Raw genomic sequence first — 24,876 nt, forward strand, 5'->3', positions numbered from 1 at the left:
AAGGCAACATAAAAGATTTAAGTTCTCAGATTTAATACTGTCTTATTTCCGTCTATTTCTTGCTTTCAGCATTTTTTTTTCTATTTTTCTTGGAGTAAAAACCAAACCAAACCAAACCAAATCAACCAACCAAAAAAAACAAACAAAAACCACCATTATTTCTAGGGCCTCCACTTCTACAGGCCTACTTCTGCCTCTGAAATATCTATTGTTTGCCTTTTCAAATGTGCAGTACAAAGTGTCAGGTTTAGAGATTTACAGAAAGAATACAGATTTTTTTTAAATCTTTTTTTTTTATTTTATTTTTCCCTTCTTCAACTTGTGCTTTTTGAGTTTAGAAGTCTTTCCTCTAAATTAAGGGCCTTTCTACAACATGGTAGCAAGCACCAGCCAAACAGATGACCTGTAAAGAATACTAAGAGTATATAGCTTTCAGAAATTATAAGGTATCAGATTGCATATGCCATCTTTATTTGGTTCCCTATTAAATTAAATCTGTCTTACTTTTAACCATAATATTTCTATAGGCAAATGAATTTTGCATTTCTCACTAGCACTTTCCTTTGGCTTAATAAAATTCTTAGCTGCTAGGCAAATAATTAAGGTACTATGCATCAGTGACAGCTTTGGTTTTGTTCCTCTTCCAGGTATGTGTTTGTACTACAAATACATCAGAAATTTGGAAAGAAAAGTAATTACCAGAGCACTTTTTAAACTAAACAAAAGAAAGGAGGGCCAAGTTACAATGAGGTAAACTGAAAGTAACTTTGCTTTATATCAGTGAGATGTGTTGGCAGAATGTTGCTATAGTGATGCATGAAAGCTGGTTTCTTGAATTTTGCCGGAGATCAGAGTGCAGCAGTGCTAAAAGAGAAGATGCGAACGTGCAGATAGATAGGACATGGTGCAGGGAGGTATTCACGGGCACGGAGCTGGCAGGAGTTGAGACACAATCAAAGCTATGTAAGGAGGTAAAACTAAGTATCTAGAGCAAGGCAGGCCACACAGTGACTTCATGACTGACTGAGGCTGATGAGGAACACCTTCCTCTGAAAAGCTGTGCCTGAATATTACACGTCAAAGAAGGATGCAACCTAGAACAGGTCTTCATAGGACTCTTGTAAGAAAATTGGTCAGCTGTCAGAAAACAGTGATACATTATTTTTGCAAAGGTCATCAAAATATAAATTTATGGAAAGATCTGGGATCTTCAGTTCCTGTTACTGACCATGAATAAAAGAGGAGGGGGAAGAGAGCTTGGTCAGCACAATTGGTTAAAGGGAAAAAAAATTAAAATGAATATTCACATTTAAACATTTATCTTTCTACCTGTTCCGTTCAGATATCTTTAAAAAGATATAAAACCTCTATGAGAAATACAAATTAGATTGTCAGAATCTTCTATCATGATGCAGAGAGCTCAGAGAAGGAAAGAATCACTTCCAGTTCTCTCTGCAGACCACTGGGCTCTATGAAGACAGTATAAAAAAAAAAAATCTGCATTAAATCTTGTCTCTTGAGCACTTGTGGCCTGAAGGGTCTTTCCATACAGAAGGCCTGATTGTGGCTTTGCTCTCCTAGGAGCTACCCCAGAGCCATAATTCAGCAACAAAAGCATAGAGCTACACCACAGGTTTCGCTTATTGACACAAATAGAAATTGATGTATCTTGATATAGATACTGGCTTCCCTGCATTGTAGCCATGGTGTAATCAGGCATAGATGAATCAACTAAAGAGTGCCTGACTCGCGTAAGTGTAGCCACACAGACTCACTGTGCCCACAAGACATGAGTCTGAACAAACACAGCTGACTTGTACTTGTAGAGCTTTATGGTACAACATATCTACTCTCTTTGGTCATTAGGGGAGGTTGTTTATTGGAAAAAAAACCTTCTATAAATTCTTCCAGGGCACAGAACATGAATCAATCACAAGAAAGACAGAGAAAGAAAAAGACAAAATGAAGAAAATCTGTCAGAATACATAGAAAAAGCAATAAATTATAAAACAGTCATCATTATCTTCACAATCTGACTAGTAAAGCAAGCACCAAGAAAGGAGTGTACCTTTAAAATTTTTAACTCTTGGTCTTTCCTCGTTTCTCTTCTTATCTATCTTCCTGAACAGACCGCAATAGGAGGTTAATAAAGGAGAACCAGACCAGCAGTGAAACATTAACAGCCTGCCTATAGTTCAGGAATCATTGTATGGCATAACTAGAACAACAGCAAGACATTTTAACAAATCATGTTTCCTCCCTCTCCGTCCAGCTCTCTCCAGTTCCTGCTACTGTTTGGTGATTTGTTTGCATGCCTGCAAGAGCTGCAGTCTTTCTTCCTTGATTCAAAACATTTGACCCTGCTGGGTGTCCCATTCAGACAGGGTTACTGAAGTTGGCACTATGCTATCCCTTCTCTGTCCTATGGATCTCCTCATTGCAGCAGGTACAAAAAAAAACATCAGAAAAAGGAAAGCCACTCCTGAACTCAAGTTCAACCTGCAGGGAAAACAAAGCCACAGAGGCAGAAGAAAGAAAACATAATCTTCCATCTTTAGATGTCTGTTCCATTTTTTTATCCTCTGATAAAAAACCTTTTTTCTGTGCCAAGAGAGAGCCTCTTTCTTCTGTGCCAAGTCAACTTATTTAATATATACCAGGATAAAGTTACTTTACCAGTTTTATTAGAAAGAAAATCTGATGTGAAACACAGAAATCTTTGTCCCCAACATCATGATTCCCTGTTTATCCATGAAGCTCCCTGTCTGCAACCTTAGCACTTCCCAAGTTTTTTGATCCCCACACTATTTGCTATGCATGATTCATGGTTTGTATAAATGTTTTTTTTTTTTTTTTTCCCTCCAGACTACAGAAGGAACATATAATCTTAGGTTCTTAGGTGATTCTACTGCTGACTAATATAGTTAGAAAAAATATTGAGAAGATATGAACGCTCAGATCAAGACACGTTGTTTCAACAACTCTGATTTGCCACACTGAGTTATAGTTCCAGTACATTACAGCTCCAGGTTAAAAAGGCAAAGGTCTCAAGTAAACCTTTTGTCTGCCAGGCTTCAAAAAGAACACTTAAAAAATAGTTAATAAATGTTCTTCGTTCAATCTATCAGGGCAGCACATCATATGCTATTCTCTCTGCTATGAAGGATCATCAGAAATAGCATATCCTGTAAAACTGCCTTGATTTCATATAGAAAAAAATATTTACAGAAGTGAAACATGTAAGTAAGCCCAGCACTTAAAATACATCTTTAGAATGTTTTGAAATTACTTCAACAATGTATAAACTAATCTAATAATTTTATCCAATTACAAACCCATTGAAATGCTCCACCTTTATAGGTCTTTCTCAAATGTAATACAACTGACTCCAACCACTAAAAAAACCCGCTGAACTCTGCACCCTTCTGCACTCTGTCTGCCACTGTAACTGAATATATTTGCAGAACAACCAAAACCAACCCCCAAAACTAGCCCCGAGTGATTAGGGACTAAAACAATGCTTTCTCTGACTTCCCATGAGAAAACACACACTTCCCAGCAGTATGGACTTGGCTTGCCTGGAGTGTAATTGCTGGTATCCAATGAGGTGCAGACAGTTTCCGTCTTTCAGTAGCTTCTGTAACTCTTTTTTTGCTTCTGTTTTATGTCTACCCCCAAGTAACGAGTTGGAATGGCTGCATTTGTCACGGCTCAGACTAAGCAAATGATTGAAGTCACGTTTCAGAAAAAAATATTTGAAGAATACTGTACAGTGGCTTTGTTAAAAAAAGAGAAGGGGAGGCCAGAGAAGAGACCTGAATGTGAAAGCTAGCTAGTGCATATTAAATTTTGACTCTAGTAAAATTCAACTAAGCGTAACTAAGGACGTCTCCAAGCACAGTCTGAGATTCATGCTGGGTTAATTTACGGAATTCCCAATTCAAGGCTACGCACAGTTCTTCTGAAGCAGATTAACCAGATTCTGATTAAGAGTTTAACCAGATTTTCTTTTAGAGAAACTGTAGAAGCAAACATGTACTGGGTTCAGCCACTGCATTTCATAGCTTTAAATTAATTTCAATTTAAATCAGGTCTATATAAATTAGTTCACTAAAAGCCAGGAAACCTTCAACTCTATTGGCTATACTGAGAGCGTGTGAGATTTTGAAGAAGGAAAAAACAAAGCAGATAAATAGAAGCCCAGTTTGATTCATCCAAGATAGATGCTGGAGCACCACGTGTGGATGAAAGGCTTTAAGGATATTAGGTGGTTAGCTTTGTAACTGAATTCCAGGGGATTCAAAAGATCCACTTTTTGGTTTGGAATTTTGTGCTGTAAACAGGAGACTAGCTCTGCAAGATGCTGACTGCTTCCCATTTCTATGGTTCCAATTGTGTAAATTCATGAATTCAGTGCACTACCAAAATGCTTCTATTTGAAATGCTTAAGCACATAACTATATGCACTGATGAATCTTTGTCCTCAGTGGAAGTGACAAGTAGCACCTTTTACCCTAAAAAGTTCAAGCTACCCTAAAAGTTCTTAGAAAGACTGAACAAAGTACAACTGGAGAAAAAATTATTCAAATTATTCCTCTTCTCCCTGAAAATACAAATCCATCAATTTTTTTATTTTTTTTTTCACAAAAAGATGACCTTTCATTAATCTCTTTACTGAAAATATTGGTAGAGAAGGAATGTTGAATTTTTTATTTATTTATTTATTTTTTCTACAGTCTGCCTTAAGTCTTTAAGGTATATAGCTCAATCCACCCACAGGCTGAGTGGATTTAGAGCAGCTCTGAGGAGAAGGACTTGAAGGGTATTGGTTGATGAGAAGCTCAACATGAGCTGGCAATGTGCACTTGCAGAAAGCCAACTGTATCCTGGCTGAATTGAAAGAATCAAGGCCAGCAGGTCAAGGGAGGTGATTCTCCCCCTCTGCTCTCATGAGACCCCAGCTGGAGTCCTGCATTCAGCCCTTGGGGCCCCCAGCACAAGGACTTGGACCTTAGCAAGTCCAGAGGAGGGCCATGAGGATGATCAGAGGGTTGGAAACCATCTCATAGACTTCTCCTATGAAGATAGGCTGAGAGATATGGGGTTATTCAACCTGGAGAAGAGAAGGTTCCAGGGAGACCTTATAGTGGCTTTCCAGTAACCAAAGGGGGCTTACAGGAAAGCTGGAGATGGTCTCTTTATTAGGGATTGTAGTAATAGGACAAGGAGTAATGGTTTTAAACTAACAAAGGGTAGATTTAGATTAGACATTAGGAAGAAGTTCTTTACTCTGAGGGTGGTGAGGCACTGGAACAGGCTGCCAGGGAAGCTGTGGATGCTCCATCCTGGAAGTGTTCAAGGCAAGTTGCATGAGGCTTTGGGTGGCCTGGTCTAGAGGAAGGTGTCCATGCCCATTGCAGGGAGGTTGAAACTAGATGATCTTTAAGGTCCCTTCCAAACCAAACCATTCTATGATTCTATAAAATATCTCAAAACATTTTCACAGGATACGAACATTTCTTGTCGTTCTACTCAAAGTCTTAGCAACTCATGAGTTTTTTATTGCTGGAGGATAGATACAGAATAGGATTCACAGAATCACTTTAGCTAATACTTTCTCCCGAAAGTCACAATCTAGAATTTATCTCATTTTAAAGTAGACATTTAAAATATATCACATGCAGACTAGATTTTACTCTGAGAGCACTGAGTATTCACAAAAGAATGTATATGTAATACTTGATCTATGTATATATGTGCAATAAAATATTACATAACTTTAAGATATAGCAGCATTCACAGTGCAGCCAGACAGGTTACTAGGATGACAAAGGCCAAAAGATTTGTTGATCTAAATCCCATTGATAAAATGGAAAGATCAACATACAGTTCTTACATAAAGATTGCTTTGGCAGTTGAAGTACCAGAAGTATCAGTTCCACATAAAGTATCTTTACTAATTAATACAAGCCTGTTCTCAACACAAATCAGAATTCCCAATTTCTTCATTCTAGAAACACTTTCTGTCATTGAATGTCAACACGAGTGAGGCATTCATCACAGAATCTTCTCAACACAACTCGTAATCAGACCCTAACCTCTCAGCCTGCATGCAAAAATCCCCACAGCCTGCATTGAAACAAAAACAAAAAACAAACAAACAAAACAAACAAACAAAAAAAAAACAAAACAAAGCAAAGCAAACATAAATACATAGGGTATCTAAAAATGGTGAACATGAGCATGTTATGGGATTAAGGGACACTACAAAAATAACATGAAGCTATGCTGCGTGCACCTGATCTTGGCCAATATTTGACATCAAATATTTTAGATCATTTTAAATCATTTTAGATGTAGAGCTTAGCGATATGGTTTAGTGGAGTACTTAGTGTTAGGTCGGAGGTTGGACTCGATGATCTTGAGGTCTCTTCCAACCTAGAAATCTGTGTCTGTGTCTGTCTATCAAGCAGTTCCTGACAGGCTGGTGTTTGGAAGGAAGACCTCTAAAAAACACTGGGTATTGCAGGCTCATGCCAAAACTCCTATTACACTGTACTTATCACACAACAGAAAGTGAGGCAGAAGAAAACACTTATTTTGCCCTGTCAACATTTCTAGGGTGATGAACAGGGAAGAAAAAAAAAAAGGAAAAAAAAAAAAAAGAATTGCATCCTCAGGAACAGCAGGTACCTCTGATGCAATCAGCTGCAATGATCTGGCAAGATCTGACCCACTCCCCACTCCACTGAAAATAAAGAGAGTATTCAACCAATCAGCCTAGCTGGCTAACTTTCAGATGCCTAAAGTCTGATGATGTGATTTTCATAGGTGAATGAAGAAGAGTTCTAAGAAAGGTCAGGTTACAACTACTCCTGAACCATACAGTAAACTTGAAAATTCAAACACTTTGAAAGTCTTCTTTGGAATATTTAAAAATAACAACCCCTGAAAATCTATTTGGTATAGAAGAATTATTCTCTTACTAAACAACTATTCCTGTGTTGTCATTAAACTAATTAGCATTTTGTATAGTCATAAACAAAATCACACCAGGAAAAGAATTTAAACTTCCTTGTGACTAGTAACAGAAAAAATACAAACATACTACTGAAGCTGTCATGTCTATCATTAAACAATGCCCACATTACCTAAAGCAGAATATCTTTTTTTTTTTTTTTTCCTAAGGATCCCCACCCTGCACCTCCCTCTGAAGGAAAAAAAACACACCACCTGGATTAGTAAAGTTTCATGCATGCATGGCCTGCAGCAATAAGTAAATTTATTAGATTTCTGGCAACACATTCTTAAAGTAAACCTAATACTCTTCAGGTCTCTGCTCACTAATTCCTTTTGTGGCGCCAGACAACTTCTCCCAAAAAGCAGACTCCAGCTGAACTGAAGCAAGGTTCACTTCATTGTATCATATCATAACGGGTTTAGCTCCACTTGCTTATTTAATGTCCCATATAGGACTTCATGTTTGTACCTTTAAAGCAGTGCCACACACACATTAGCTCATAGGAAAACTATTGTCATTAGAAGTCTAATCAGAGCAAGCATTAAATTCAAGAGTCACAGGGTATCCTCAGCCTCAGACTTGAAACTAATTAATAATATCAGCAAAGTGTCCTGTGAGAAATATACTTAAGAAAAAAAATTAGATAATAACACTATTTTAAGAATTTCCCTTATTTATGGAAAAAGACTCTACCAATTTCCCTTTCTTTAAAACATTTTAATTTAAACCCCACTACTGCAAACTCCTTTACATGTGCCTAATACTTAGTGCTTGCGATGTCATTCCCTTGCTTAAAGCTAGGCTAGGTGACTGGGTGCCATCTGAAACTGAGGCCTTTAATTTGTCATAATGACTTTGAAATTGGTATGTGTGTCAAATTAACTGTCAAATTTCTCTTGAAGAAGTAGTTTAACTTTTTAACTCCAATGAATGCTGTCTTTGCAGAGATTTCCTCTCCATTTCAGACGACAATACAGTCTCATAATCTCAAATTTTACAGCCCTAAGAGGAAAATGTATACGAGAGGGATTAAAGTGGTTGTTGTTATTTGCAAAACCTACTCTAAATAAAATGCAACAGCTTTTCCATTTCATCAGCTGTATTTTTCTTCTGTAACTGACCGAGCATCTATAGGAAAAGTATTCCTTTAACTCCCTGTCAAAGTGATTGAACTATGTTTTTTTTGTTTGTCTGTTTGTTTGTTTTTTTAATTAAGACTTCACTCTCACAGATTTGAATTTTGTTTCCATTTCTGTTCTGGCAGGGCAACAAATAAAATGCCCGACTGACTGCAGGAGAACAAATGTCAGGTGGGTTCATTCACTTTTAATTCATGTTGGAGTCATTGCACCAGGCAATTTCAAATACTTTTAATGTTATTTGACCAGAGAAACTCCTTTGTGGCACCTTGATCCTTTTTAAGCTGTGCCAACCCTATAACCTTTGGCAGGTGATTTAGTCCTGCCCACGAACAGCAGAGTAAAAAACTGAAAACATACAAAATAAAAAACAACCGTTGTTGATACAGACAAAGACAAGAAAAGTATTGTAACTTGGCCTTTAGACAAGTCTTGTATTGAGGTGTTCAAAGATATTAGTGCTTCTGAGAAAGGAAATTTGTTTGCATTAATATATTTTTTTATATTATGAAGAGTTTTTCAGTGTTACTTGAGGAATATACTACAAAACACGACAGCATATTCCTAAGGCACCAATTACATTCCTATATTTTTATTTTACATCAAATTCCTATGGCCCTAATGCCACAGTCACAGTGTGTATGAATGACAAGATGAGAAAAAAAGAAAATGTGGGAGAAGCCAAAAATTCTTTCAAGGAAGATTCAAATCAAGATGTAAAAAATTGTTTAAATATCGAAATTAAGTACAGGAGGGGAAGTACTTCAGAACTGAAGAGCAGGTTCAAAACTCCAGAGCAGTATGACCTCTCTGAGTCTCCCAAGGGAGCAGCCCAGACTCAGTTGAAACACAGCAGAGGGGCAGGGGACAGAAGTGACTGTGAAATTATGACAACTTAACCTTGATAGGACATGCTTCCAACACACCCTTTCTCTCTCTTTTTCCCTGCATATGCATGTAATCTTTACTCATGCTTTAAGATATGTAGTTAAATTAAATGAAAATGATCTGTAGAAAACTGTATCTTAAAAACAGCATTTAACCTATGGTGTTACTAAAATAGTTTTGTGTTTTTAGCACAGTTTTAGCAACTAATTTATATAGTATTCTCCTTTTACTCAGCTTGAAAAGAGATAACAGATTTAGATGTTATTCTCTTTCTTAATATACTACTAGAATACTACAATGTCTTGATAAGTGGACAAGCATGTTTACTTAAAAATCCCTGTTTATAGCAGGTTTGGTAAGCTCCTTTTACAGAATTACATACTGACCTTCAAATACGTGTGTTTTTTTATGTGCCAAGTTGAAATATATTTGGCATCACTCAGGCTTTTGGAAAATCCTTGATCAAGATTTCCACCACCATTCTCCCACGAGTATTCAGAAATTAAAATCCTTCAGCTTTTCTCCAAAGGCAAGGGAGGAAATATTTTTGTCAACTCCAAGTCCACCTCCCACTGAAACTGCTGGCTATCGCACACAGGCATGGGTACCTCTGGGCTCAAGTTTACATTTTTTGACTTAGATTTTTTACTGAGGTATGGGGAGGGGTGACCATAGCGGTTTTAACATGGCAACTAGCAGAAACATTTCTCAGATTGGAAGATGATGCTTCTCACCTTTTCTTGAAAAGGAGCTGCACAGCACTCACCTGTCAGCATATGACCTCCGGCTCCCGTGTGTCACCGCTGTGGGTGACAACATCGCTGACACGTGAACCAGAGCAGTTCCCCGGGCTGGAGCACCGCTGGGGGCACTTGCCATGTCACTGGGAAAAATCCTCTTGCCTCAGCCGCAGAAACAGAGGCAGCAGCAATTCAAAGCATGTTGATAAGGCAATACCGAGCTATCATCACCTCCATCCTCCTTTTGGCTGGGGGTGTTAAACTTGTTATTGCTAAATGATTTCATGGCCCTTCAAAAATTTATTTTCTTTCCCCCAGGAAATATGCAGTGCCCCAGTGACCTAGTAGGATCCCTACTACCTGTAATGTGCAGTAACATGCAGGGGACTGGGCCTGCACAGGGATGCTCACTATGCTGAGAAGTCCCAGTACGGGTAAGGCTGTGAAGAACAGAGGGTACGACAACAACAAGGCAGAGGTGACGAGATGACAAAGTTCACCAGTTGCTCAGTGAGATTAAAGGACATCCCAGATTGAATCAGTCTGGGCAGCCCTCCTGCCAGATAATTATAGATGGCTACTGAAATCCTTCTAACTTGTAATTGCTTGGAGCTACCCGTGAAAGCCTCATTGTTTAGGCAATTGGTCCTCCCCTGGATGTCTTGCAAGGATATTTTTCTCTCTTCTTCCCTTGATTATAGAGGAAAATTAAGGACTTAGGAGGATTGATTCATGAGAGAGTCTAAGTTAGATGATAAATTATATTGAGTGGATTTCTTGCTCTGTTCTACAAGACTGAACAGGCGTGGTTGATTTAATAGGAGAAGATGAGATGGCAGAAGTATTCATTTTCACACAGGTAATTATACAATATATAAAATTGCACTGATTGTTGGACCACTCTGACACCTCTGGAAAGGCGTACATTTGAGCATGCCTATGAAAGCTGTGTGACCAGTTGGTCAGGCTGAAAGCAATTCACTGCTGATCCCTCTGTGCAAAACAGTCTACTACACATAAATGGACACATAAAGGAAGGCATGGCAATTATTCCTTATCTGTTTAGAGATAAATATGAAAAATTATATGATACATAAGAATGTTTCAACCATTCTAATATTTGCACATGCAACTTTAGTCATACTAATGCCCATACCCTTACTAAATCACATCCTCAGCTTGCTACCTGTCAAAGGCTTCTCTGTGCTAGGAAAGCTTTCCTGCTTTAACCCTTTCAAAGAAGCAAAATGACCTACTGGTCAGTCTCATCTTGCCACGTGGAAGGCTAGATCCCATTCCTAAGCTCTCCAAAGAAGTGTCTATCTTGTTATTCATTTAAGAAAACCATTTGTCCACCTCAGCCTCAGCCTCCTGCCTTTTCAAAGAAGGAGAAATAATATTAACTTTGTTTGTAAAGTCTATCTAATAAAAATGATATAAAATCTCAATACATAAAACCTGGCCATTATTTTTTAACTGCAACTCCATCCTGCTCCATGCCCTGAGCTAGTAAGTGCAGTTGTATCAGCTGCTTATCAGTTCAGATGATTGACAGAAATAGTTCCACCTATTCTTGTACAACCATTTCTCTCTTATTTTTTCCAGTTATTCTTTAGGTATCTTTCATATCAGAAGAGAAGGTAATATAAGTAAAGAAACCACACTGCATCTCACCTTGCTTTAAAGCTTCTCTAGCCCAAACTCAGGTCTTCTCCAGCAAGTTTCACCCGAGCAATGATCTGGGATCTCTATTCCACTGTTTATGTATGTGGGAAATCTAACTGAAGGTTTCCTTTAACACTGTTCAACACCTACAGACAAGGAATGGTGCTAGAAATATGTGTCAGACAATTTTCACTGCCAGTTTTCACACTAGAGGGTGTCCTCACAGGATCTGATTTTCTGGACCGCATTTTGATAAGCAGAAGAACAGCAGTATTTAAAAGTTTTGTAGAACAGGGTGGAAAATCTCCCTGCATGAAGAAGGGCCAGGAACTCTGGACTATGGTTAATCTTTTTCTTCTTAAGTAATTTCAGAACACAGCCACTCAAAAATTGCTGGAGAATGAGATTTTTACAGTATACTGTATGGAAAAGTTACAACCTTTTAGGTTAATTCTTTGCTCCCTTCTTAAGTATACATCAAGATCTGAGTAAAAGAAATGTTACGTATAAGCTCAAGGAAGCTCAGCACAACAACATATTGATTTCCACTACACTTACAGAGAGACAGATAGACAGACAGGTAGATATAATTCTCGAAATATTCCAGAATAAGATTTAAAGTTTGAGCATATCCATTAAAGGTTATACTATATTTCAACTTTAATGTAAACATGGTCTTTTCTTAAATCCTGTATAGCTGAGCAAGGCTGGCTTTGTAACATCAACTTTCCACTGTCTGAAGACTAATACAACAATTGACTGTAAAAACTTCTGCAAGGAAAAGCCTAGATACCTAGAGAAGAGTACTCTGGAGACATAACATCTGAAACCAGGCTCAGCTTGGGAAGTCCCTGAGCAGGCAGACTAGAATGTATCAGCAGGGAAGTCCTTACACCTTGGGTGATTCTGCCATCAATGCGACACTTAATGCTAAAAGAGATAGTGAAAAGACGCTATGGTGAAATCAAGAATCAAGGACAAAATAATTAAGGAATTCCATTAAGTATACTGATTTGGCATATCAAGATTTTTTCAGGAGTTCTGAAATTGAATTATTTTTTCTCCAACTTGGCAGCCATTTCACATTCAGCATCTGAAAAGCAGATTGATGAAATTTCATTTCATCAAGGGAAAATGATTATATCTTTCAGATATAACCAAATCCTTAAATCTATGATTTCTCTGCTCTATGTTTCCCTAAGATGATGTAGGTTGGTGTTACGCTGAAAATAATGTATTTTCACTGATGGTCCTACCTACTGTTTTTCAAAATAAAACTACTACTCTGCAAGCTGGTACTTAGTGGCAAGGAACTATTCAGGCCATTCACCTCTTTTGTGCTTGTATTGTACCATACTTGCAGTTTTAATACTTGCTTTCTATAGAAATCTTTTATACTTCATATATTTCACTGTCCTTCAGACTTTATCTAAATTTTACTTTGCTCCATTATTCTGTGTCTTAGTGTCAATCTGATGGAATTGATTTAGACTTGATTTAAAATGCAGCCTCCTCGGTAGCTTTCAACATGATGTCAGAAGATCATTTTTTTCAGAGCAGTAAATCACAATAAAACGCAACACAAGAAAGTGTGCAAGGGGTGAAAAAAAAACATTTGGGGAAAAAAAAAAAAAAAAGAATAAGTTTGAACAGGAATTAACCTAGACGTTTCCAGTATCAGCTTGGTATCAAAAGAAAATAAGAAAGAGTAATTAATATACTTTTGCCAAATCCCTATTTGTTTACACCAAATCAAGTTTGTTGATAGAACATGCCCCTTCACTTAGTGTGTTAGCAAAAACACTGTTTACAGTATAAAAAAACAAAGAACTGATATTAATTCAAACTGTGCAAAACCTACTGCGAAATCTAGAATGTTCTCTGCCATTTCATATTTAACATATTGGGCAAGAATTTTTTGTCTGTGGTTGGAATACATATCAACACTTATAACCATCTATTAAGTGATCAGTAACCAAGCATTCTGTGGAAATGTTGTAAAGAAACAAGAAAGAATCATAATGTAGTAAGTATAATGGAAAGAGAATTAAGTCTGATATGATGGGTAGATAACAAGAAATACACTTTAATGATGTTTTGAATGCAGTATCATCTAAAGATAATTTTATAGCATACAGACACAGACCTGAAGTATTTCTGATATCAAAATGAAAAATATGCTATGATCAGCTTTCCCAAAACAGTATAAGATTACCAAAACAAAAAATTAAATAAATGTGGATATTTAAGTACTCATCACATACCAGTGAAAAACCACAAGATGTGGGGAGCTGGTGGCTGACCTCTTCTCACAGATAACTAGTGATAGGACTAGAGGGAATGGCCTCAAGTTGTGAAAGGGGAGGTTTAGGATGGAGATTAGGAGACATTTCTTCTCAGAAAGAGTGGTCAGGCATTGGAACGGGTTGCGCAGGGAAGTGGTGGAGTCACCGTCCCTGGGGGTGTTCAAGGAAAGGTTGGACGTGGTGCTTAGGGACATGGTTTAGTGGGTGACATTGGTGGTAGGGGGACGGTTGGACCAGATGATCTTGGAGGTCTTTTCCAACCTTAACGATTCTATGGTTCCATGATAACATCTAAAAGGTTATATAACTCAGTTTTATAGCTTCAAGTACCCATAACGTTTTTCAGTGAAACACTTTGTATGAAATTTGAAATCCAGATAGCAAGTATGATGTATTAAATATACTGAATTCAAAATGACCAACTTCTCAGAATGTGAAAAATATTATGTGCCCTGTTCTCTCTCTTAAGAGCTGTGCTGAACATTCAATCCCTCTCTCCACCAAACACCATAAAAACTCAACATTGGTGAGAGGCAGTGGGAGATCAACTGCCAAGGGATTATTTTGACTATTCTTCCTGTTGCTCTAGATTTTGAACTCAGGCATGTTTAGGAAAGTTTTATGTGAGTCAATACAAAACAAAATTTGACCTTTTAGAGTCAAGCAGAATATTAGGGTCAATAAGAGAACAGTACGTGAAAACTTTCATTATCTCCCTAAGAAATCGAAATGGTCTGTCAAGCAAACAGCTTAGAAGTCTTTCAGAGATATGCCCAACAAGATATAAATATTCTTACTGTAGTAAGCATAATATTTATAAGCTTTAACCTTTGCCAGAGTATTATTAATAACAAGAGATGAAAAATTATAAGCATTTATGGTTTTAGTGAATATAATCTCTACAGCTCCTTCCATACTTAGGGCTTCAGCCTAATATTTCAAACACCAGCCATGAACTCAAGTTCAGCTTTCATTTCTATAGTTTGAATCTGCCCAACAGGCAGTGTAAAGTGCAATTATCAGTAAACAATACGACTACTAATGTTAACTCTGGTGCATGAAGGATGACCTTTATGGAACACCAAGAATATTATTAGTGGCAAAGAACATTACACCTGATATGTACAAACGATTGACAGGAAATTTTTTGACCACTCAGATTTACATTACTCATGTCAGCTTGGGAAAAATGTAGATTTCTTCCCAACATCTATGTATCCTGTATTTTTAACAAGACACATGCATTTCACCTGATAAACTTAGGACAGCTTTCTTTTTACACTGTAAGATTTATAAAGAAAATTGAGATACTCTACTTTCACTGAATACTCTTTAATACAATATCCAACAGACATGAGGCATAAATATGTTCCTACACTGCAAGTTCCTTTCTCTCACTGTCTCCCTGTATAAATATACATATATAGAGAGAATCACAGAATGGTTCTCTATATATAATATATATATATGTATATATCTTCAAAAAAAGAATTATATATGTATATGTAACTCCCTATATACACACACAGACTTAGGTAGGAATGGACATGCCTGAATGCTTAGGTTAAACAGTTGATTGAGTACAGTGTATTCACTTCATGGTCAAAATCAATCTAATTCTGTGTAAATTATCACAGCTTAGCTGAAACAAATGGATAAATAACTATTCATAAAGATGAAGACCTGGCCCATATTTTTGTGCTGTTTGGCCTCTGCCACCACAAAAAAGAAAGGATATCTATACCAGATGCTCACCAATAAAATGCACAAATCTGTGCACAGTACCATACCCACAGTCAGTTATCTTTTTTTTTTTTTTTTGGTGTTCACATTATGCATCAGCATTTATTTTTCATCATAGAAAAAAATCAAGTCTTTATTCAGAACTGGTGGAAGTTATGTAACAGGCTGAGGATTAATTCTGTTTAGCTGTCAGAAAAAAAAAAAAAAAACAGTAACATGGATAATAGTTGTATTGTCAGTGACCATGTGTCCTGCAATGAACAAAATACAGAATCACAGAATCATCTAGGTTGGAAGAGACCTCCAAGATCACCTAGTCCAACCTCTGACCTAACACTAACAAGTCCTTCACTAAACCATATCACTAAGCTCTACATCTAAATGTCTTTTAAAGACCTCCAGGGATGGTGACTTGACCCTGGGCTTCCCTGGGCAGCCCATTCCAATGCCTAACAACCCTTTCAGTAAGGAAGTTCTTCCTAATACCCAACCTAAACCTCCCCTGGCGCAACTTTAGCCCATTCCCCCTCATCCTACGCACGTGGGAGAATAGAGCAACCCCCACCTCGCTACAGCCTCCTTTAAGGTACCTGTAGAGTGCGAGTGCGATACGTCACCGCCCCGAGCCTCCTCTTCTCCAGGCTGTGACAGCTAGACCAACCCCCACCTCGCTACAGCCTCCTTTAAGGTACCTGTAGAGTGCGAGTGCGATAAGTCACCCGCCCCGAGCCTCCTCTTCTCCAGGCTGTGACAGCCGCTCCCCGTTAAGACTTGTTCTCCAGACCCCTCACCAGATCCGTTACCCTTCTGTGGACTTGCTCGAGCACCTCGACATCCTTCTTGTAGCGAGGGACCCAAAACTGAACACAGTACTCGAAGTGCTGGGCTCATATTCAGCCAACTATCAACCAAACATGGTGTTTCCGCCCGGTTTCGAACCGGGGACCTTTCGCGTGTGAGGCGAATGTGATAACCACTACACTACGGAAACTCCTACTTGATGCTGTGGAAACTCCCGATGAATACTATAATACTATTATGGATAATAATAATAATAATATGGATAATAAAAATATTTCACTTTATGAAGCACAGTGAAATACACCACAGATCTCCAGAGTCATGTCTCCTTTACTAATACGTTCCACTCTATCAGCCCCCGACTGTAGGGAGCAGTTCCACGACCCCCCTGAACCTCACCCTGGACTGCAGCAGACTCCCACAGCCTACAGAGGAGAAATCAGTTCATACAGCTTCCCAAGGTATGCAAATAAAACTTCCCGTTCTGCCAGTAAATCGAGACTGAGCAGCCTGTTCTTGGGTGAAATATCTCTACTGCTTCCTTCCCAACAGAGTAGTATCAGGCAATCTCTCCTACCTTCAGTACTGCAGTTTAGGTTGGTATAGCACACACAGCTGTTATCAATATCATCTCCCATTACTCCCATTTTCACTTGGAGAATGTTAAGCCTTTGGGCTGGAGAGTATTTAGCCCTTGCTGGTTTCACATGGCTTGACCCACTTGCTAGAATCAGTAAGAAAATTGTGGAGAGCAATGTTCTGTTAAAAATGTGATGCTTATTAGCTGAATAATACCACAAGCAGAAACCTCTTTTGGGTACCTATGGAATTCCTTCACCCTTTCTCTCCACCAACCATATAGCTCACTGTTGTAACCTCAGTCCAAATCGTTGCCCTGTTACAAATGATCCAGGTTGTAGACCTGCTGGTTTCAGTAACTGCAGCTCCTCTTCTGTTCTTGCCAGCAGCAGCTGGAGGCTTTCTTCCACTTTCTCTCCAGGACTCCCTATGTAAGGAGACATTACTGCATTGAATTACACTCATGCTTTCGAAAAGCATTTGTTGGGATTTGTTTCACCTAACTTTGGACACTGTAGATAATCTGTATCCTAAAATAGTTATCCTAAGCATCCATTATAGTCAGTAAAGGTCTAGTCACTGGATTAGGATTCTGTTGCCTAAAGATAGGTATTCAGGGCCATTTGAGATGCTTTAAGGTATCTGGGCCATCTGCACAGGGCTGGCAAATGTAACACAGGATCGACAAGAAACCCATGCCCTTCTGCAGGGTTAGACAGAGGTCAGGCAGGTTGCCTGGAGCTCCTCAAACTGCATTCAGTGCTTATGCTGAGACACGTTCAGAAACCTGCATTTAGACATCTAACTTTGGTTGTCTTCATTTTAGCACAAACTCCCACATTTAAACTTTTTCTTTTCTTTTCTTTTTTCTTTTTTCCCCTTACTGGAAGGGTATGCAGTTTGAAAAACAAATCTCATGTTACATGGCAGCTGACTTTACTGCTAAAAAAGAGATTTGCAAGCCCTGCCTCTTGCTGCTATATCTTTGAGACGAACGTGTGGACGTTTGCGTGCACCAAACAGGCAGCCTTAAACAAAATGGAAACAGGGTAGGGGAGGAATGTGTTGTTCAGGGCAGGGAAGGGAAGGAGGGAGCATCCATCCAGTGCCAGCCTGAGATTGGCTCAAACTGACTGTAAAACTACAGCCTTGAGCCATAGCTTCATATATGCATTCAGCAAGCATAGACTAAACACTGCCTATGAAATCAGGAACTCCCTCTTCCCCCGTGGTCTCTCAGTCCCAGACTCTGCTCTGTCCCTTCCCTGGCGCTGGCACAAGCACTTGTGTGGCCATGTAAGTAACTGCTCTAGGGAACGGAGCTGTAGCAGAAATAAATGCAGAAAGAAAACGTTTAATTTTAATTTGGGTGATTTCCCTGACCCAGAGTTCATGACATAGTGGTTAAGTACGCCTGTGTCAGTGTAAGGGAGGCAGCAGCACAGTGGCAAGTAGCAGGGGTGGAGAGAGAGCAGGACTGATGTGTTTGGCAACAATGCTGGCTCTTGATGCTACGAGTAATCCTTTAGGCAGTCATTTCTTGCTGGTCAGTATGTTAGAGTGTAAATCTGGTCATTAGTCCAAAAAGTGGGGTTTCCATATTATCTCCGTTAAGAAACAAGCTCACCTCCCAGTATTATACCTGATATAGGGTATAACTAAAGAACACATGCTTTCATGCTGGCACCAACCACATCAATTTCAACAACATGAAAATAATTCCCAGCAGAAGCCCAGAGTTGTGTGGCAACCATTTGAAGAGGCCATGAAGGCTCGAGGCTTACAATGCTTCCCATGAAAAACAAAGGGCTACAGATAGCCAAGCTTTCTGGTAAGGCTCCTTTCCCTCAGCCCCACAGGCCAGGACAGTAATGTGACAGGACAGAGCTTCCTGAAATGTTGCGATTGCTACTTTTGCTCATTTGTGAGACACTGCATTGCATCTAATTGCCAGGAAAAAAAAATCTAAACTTTTGAAAATTAATTCTTTTAACCTCAGTCTTTACATACATACCCACAGATACTTACCTACAACACACACACACGTAAAATGTATGGCATCCACCAGAATGTCTAATAAGAGTATGGTTAAAACATAAAATGAAATGAACAAAAGAAGCCCAGTTTGTTTGCTCTGCAGAAGACCAAAACAAAAGGAATTTCTCTTTGATTAATCATGCATCACTTGTAGCAATGTGCTAAATACCAAAATCTCAGAAAGTATTAGGAAATAAAAAAAAAAAAACTTTGTTTTTGTAGACCTCAATAGCTTGTGGAATATGTTAAAGGAGTCACTTCTGAATGCTTCTCTAACTGCATACTACTTACCAAACAATTCAGCATCATCAGCTGCCAAAAGAAAGAAAGATGAAGAATGCAGAGCTCATCTGAAAATCACAATCTGTGTATTAGTGGCTACCTTCTGGAATGCTTCTGGTGAGTGCTCCGTACATACAGATTCACCCTGGAAACACTTGTGCAAATGACTTTTTTCAGCCTAATATACTTATTAAAGCTACTCATCCAGGCAAGTTGTGAATGACTGAACCAGTAACAGATACTTGGTAAAAAATCCTTTCATTGTTTACCTACACATCAGAGAATAAACAGATCTGTATGACTGTGTGACAGACTTCATGGCGAAAGCAATGAAGAAACTGCATTGTCTGAGTAAGATGAATTAGAACAAGTTCTTTAGTTTTCTTTGTTCCTCTTGGTCACATAACAGTAAATGTAAGTAACACACACACACAAAATAAACTTCACATTAACCTCTGGCACCAGTTAAACTATCTCAGCATTTCATGTTTGTTCAAGTTCACTTTAAATGTAGTGATGTTTTAATAGTACATGACAGTGCATGCAAACGAATCGCCATACTCTCTTGCAGGAAGGTCACAGGGAGTATAGAAAGAACCTCAGACCTGACTCAATTTCACTGTTTTTTACATTAATCTGAGCCTACAGTAAAGTTAAGTCTTGCTTCCTGCTTACACAGTAAAAGTAGGAGCACATACAAATCCATCTTTAAAGCATGCTCAATCTGCATGCAAAAGGTGACGGTAATTATCCCAGACACATAGAAAAATAAGTCTATAAATGAAAAAAGAGCAATAAAAACTGAAGCATATTTATGCATGCACTACATATGAAGTCCCAGCACGACATTTCAGCGCATTCTCTATATGAAATATAATAATTAACACCTAGATCTCAGACTTTATTATTATATCATCTCACTGGTTGTGATATCATCTCAATGGTTGCAAGAACTTTATCAGAAATTTATCAGTTTATCTATTCACTAATTACAGAGTGATCTTATGAAATATAGCAAAGTAGCTTTCGGTACCATTTTTAGCTTTTTGGCTTCTTCCATACATACTAAAATTAACAAGTTTGTACTTTTAAATATAAGAAATCCTATGATTTTTTTTCCATTTTATATTAAAAATCCACATATTTAACACAAAATACCATTAGCTAACAAGGCCAACCACTGTGAAAAGGCTTCTGTTTGTTCCCTCTCTTCTTTAAATTGAGAATTTTCTAGTAGTAGTACTAGTAGTAGACCACTTTGTAATTTTTAAGGTGATACAGGAACATCCAGAGAAAAATCATCTTGTTCATCTTTTCTTAGATACTTACATTACTGGATGTCTAGTTTTTAGATGCACAAAGTTCAAGGAGATGAATCAATCATGGATGATGCAACAGCCATTAACAAGCACAGCACAGCACATGAGGATCAGCTTTCCCCAGCTAACTACAGCCAAACCAGTCAGTGAACGGGAAGAGGACAACTAATTCCTCAAGTCTGGTCTGTTTCTCTTATTCATTAGATACGATGTAGGTAGCTAAATTAAGGCTTCCATAGTACCGTCCCATTACAAGCTATTGTAGCTGAGTTGTCAGTGTTTTCAATGTAGGTAATATATCTGATGTTCATAGAAAGAAATTTGAGCACAGATAGAAAACATTATGTACTACTATGGTAAAACGTTCTAGTATTTCACAGTTGATAAAAAAATATAATACACTTTTTAGCTTTCTAGTCTGCATTTTGTATAAGAATAGCACTGTACTGCAGAGGTCTTTTAAAGGAGGTTAGTATGAAACTTGTGTTCTTTAATCAGAATATTTCTTGAAATTAATCTTACTCTCATGACGCAGAAATTTAAAAAGACACAAAGCCATCTTCTCAATGTAAAGGACAAAATGCTATTGTTAAATACAAAAGCATTTAATCATTAAGAAATAGGTAGGAAGAAAATGTTTGCCAAATTGGCTACAAAATAGCAGATCTGAATGTACTCTGAAAAAAATGTGTTTTCTGGTAGATAGAATAGCTACATTATTAATAACTTCTAGACCAGTAAGAAGTAACCAGCTTCCCCTGAGCCATGCCATGCATCCAGGTATTTGTATTAAGTATGACTGAGTAGGAAGGACTATACTTAAACAGCAGGTATTAAAAATCACCTACATCTTTTGCTAGCCTGTAACTATAAGGTCATTTTAGAACTACCTATTTCTTTATATTTTGGATTTTCTTGGTAAAACAAACCTGATGAAAATATAATGAATAAAAATAGGAAAATCAAAAATTGTGGTTAAAGATCAATGCAAAACTCAAAAGACTCTGAGTTTTTTGTAGGACTTTTTTTCTTATTTGATCATTTATGTATGTAAGATTCTCAACACAAATGGAATATTTTCAAAGTGAAATCTGACAAATGCTTCCTGAAATTGCAGAAGTGGGAAAGACTGAACAAGTAAGGTTGGAAATGATAAAGAATTACCTGTTCTACAGGTGCATGAAGCCAATGTTGCTAACCTATATTTCACTCTAAAATTTTACAGAAGACAAAGAATAAGTTACAATAAATTTAAATTCTCATGAAGTACTGATTGTTTAGAAGTACTTATAACTGCACAAGAATGTCAGAATCTTTTGTAATTTATCTCAGCACAAGCATTTAATAGCCCCAATAAAAAATGAAAAGAAAAAAAAAAAAGAAAAAAAAAGAGGCTTACTTTTTTTTGTTCATTTTGTGGTCAAGCATCACGTGAGATATTTTAAGTTGCTAAATTGACAGAGAATGGTATCAGGAACGATTGTACACAATCCCTTTATCTTCAGTGGAATTAGGGAGAAAGCTCCTTTCTAGAAACATGACTGCTCTTTATGTTACTTTGCAAAGAAATATTCAAACTGTTCTCTAATTCAGTACTATATTAATCTAAAAAACATTTGACAAGCTCACGCCAAGAAGGGCCTGCTAACATAATTGCTGTCAGACCAGTGCGTTTTTGGCCATGAAATAATGACCATAAGGTCAGGTGAAGTTCAGGATTCTTATCATATATAGTAAAGTTGGTTGTTCTGGTAAATGTGTTGATATACAGAGCCCTTGAATCTTTTCAAACCCCAGGAAAAAGAAATAGCGACATACACCAAAAACACAAAGAAGATGACCTTCTCACAAATTTTCCAACTGAACACAACACTTTTTTTTTTTTTTTAAAGAAAATTAAGATTAGTCAAAATTGATTCACTGTGGAAATGTAACCTTTCAGCACATCTGATTAAACAAGGGTTGTTGCAAACCGGTATGTTGCCATGACTTTCAGCATCACAAGTCTCTAAGTAGTCATGGGGATAGGGACTCCAGGACGTTTATAACCCTTAACCAGTTGCAATTTCAGGCTCCTTAAAAAGGGTAGTGAGCCAGCCTGGGAATCAGGGAATGTAATGAACTGATTAGACTAGAAATCAAGGATTCCTCAGAAAGCCCAGATCTGAGCAAACAAGGCAATAATACTTTAACGCTGCACATCACGGCAGTGGACACATCACAGAGACCTGAGGCTTGTACATGTCCTTGCGAGTTTCAGAGCTGCTCGTTATGGGGTAGAAATATCAATTTTGCCACTACTGTTCTACAGGTCATAGGCCACAAGCAGCACATTAGTTTCACTCAGCAGATGCAAAATCTTAGAAAGCATTCTTCTTGTTAGGAAAGCAGTATAATAGTGTTTCCAATATGAAGGAAAAAAATAGATTTTTCCCCATATATAGGAGTAAAACAAATTTGACTTATCAAATTCCCAGCAAACAGCAATCGTAATCTTAATGGTTTACAGTGGACACAGTGAAAATGCAATTCTAACAGAAGATGCAGGGACCTTCTGTAAGCTCCTTAAAAATGTTCTATATACTAGAAAACTACTAAAAACCTAGGACCAGAAGTCTTCTTCCCTGCATGACTAAAGATGGCACCAAAATAAATTACCTATTCTTAAAGTCATATACTTACAGCTACTTACTCACTTAATCTAACTTTAATGAATCAGACCTTTGAAATCCACAAAAAGGAGGGGAGTTATTATCTTCAATCCTAATTACTTACGAGAATTTAATCTTGTAAAACATTTTAATGTCACATTGCTGAATGCAGTTGAAATGACTAGAGTAACACGCTATATAGTTATGGTCAAGGGAAGAGAGATCTGACATCCCTACTGCTACATAAGTTATCAATGAGGAAATCAGAAGAATAAAGGTTGCCTAACATACAGAGCTTTTTTATATATAGATAAAACGATACCAAATTAAAAACGTGTGGGTGAAATTAATTTCTTAGAAGTTTGGCGACCTGAAAGCTAGATCTCTAAACTAAAACAATCCTTCTGCAGTCAGAAGAGCGAATAGAATATCCAACACAAGCTTGGCCTTCCTTCTCTTGAACACTCTTGCTCTCTGCAGTCACCTCAGGATGCTTTCTGAGGAAGCTTGGGTAGTTAGTGTAGATGACAGAACTAATTTTGAGTGACTGAATTGAATGAGGTTAACCTGGATTGTCTGCCAGACATGAAAACATAAGATCTCTAATATTTGCTAGAAATATGATGACTTTTTGAAGTTAATAGGGAAAGCCAAAGACAGTCGTATATTTGCATGTATATCAAACATACGCCGATTAAACTTGACTTTTTCATAAAGGCCAGATACAGGCTTTAGGAATGCTTCTTTCATGAAGTGAAAAATATATAGATAGATACTGATAAGAGTATCTAAATATATTGGGTGCTTTATTGTAAAAAAATTAAATGCCTCTGTGTTGTGGTTTAGCCCGGCTGGCAGCCAAACACCACACAGCCGTTCGCTCACCCTCCCCCCTCCCTCTCCGGGATGGGGGAGAGAAACGGGAAAGTGAAGCCTGTGAGTTGAGATAAGGACAGTTTATTAAGACAGGGAAAATAATAACAATAATAATAATAATAATAATAATAATAGTAATAATGTGTACAAAGTGATGCACAATGCAATTGCTCACCACCCGTTGACCGATGCCCAGCCTATCCCCGAGCAGCCGGCCCCCCCACCCCGGCTAGCCACCCCTATATATTGTTCAGCATGACGTCAGATGGTATGGAATACCCCTTTGGCCAGTTTGGGTCAGCTGTCCTGGGTCTGTCCCCTCCCAGCTCCTGCTGCACCCCCAGCCTGCTCGCTAGCAGGACAGAGCGAGAAGCTGAAAAGTCCTTGGCTTGGTGTAAGCATTGCTCTACAACAATTAAAACATCAGCATGTTATCAGCGCTCTTCTCATCCTAATCCAAAACATAGCACCCTGCCAGCTACTAGGAGGAAAATTAACTCTGTCCTACCTGAAACCAGGACACTCTGAAGTACAATTAAAGTCAACAAAATTTCAGACATACATGCAAAGTTCACAATTTCCAGTCAACCTTTTTCTCAAGCAAACACAATACTACGGAAAAAAACAACCCCCCCCCAAAAAAAAAAAAACAAAAAAACAGACTTGCTTCCTTTTCCAGTAAGTGGAGTTTTAAGTAAAAGTTTACCTAGCCACTAACTTTTTGACCTATACATTTGTACTAAGAATAATTTCAACAGAGAACTTTGATTACAAGTTACTCCTATCGTGGAGATTGAAAACACATATTAGTTTTAGTTTTCATTAAGAA

General features: G+C 37.9%; 1 protein-coding gene and 1 non-coding gene across 2 annotated transcripts in view; both read right to left on the bottom strand.

The window, feature by feature from the left end:
* The window catches only part of FREM2 (FRAS1 related extracellular matrix 2), a 127,374-nt gene that overhangs the window by 56,289 nt on the left and 46,209 nt on the right, over positions 1-24,876 (bottom strand). The window lies entirely within an intron of this gene.
* TRNAV-CAC (transfer RNA valine (anticodon CAC)) lies at positions 16,421-16,493 on the bottom strand. Its single transcript has one exon. It is a non-coding gene; the product is annotated as a tRNA-Val (tRNA).

The sequence above is a fragment of the Cygnus atratus genome, chromosome 1 (genome assembly GCF_013377495.2).
Source record: "Cygnus atratus isolate AKBS03 ecotype Queensland, Australia chromosome 1, CAtr_DNAZoo_HiC_assembly, whole genome shotgun sequence".
In the NCBI taxonomy this organism is placed as follows: domain Eukaryota; kingdom Metazoa; phylum Chordata; class Aves; order Anseriformes; family Anatidae; genus Cygnus; species Cygnus atratus.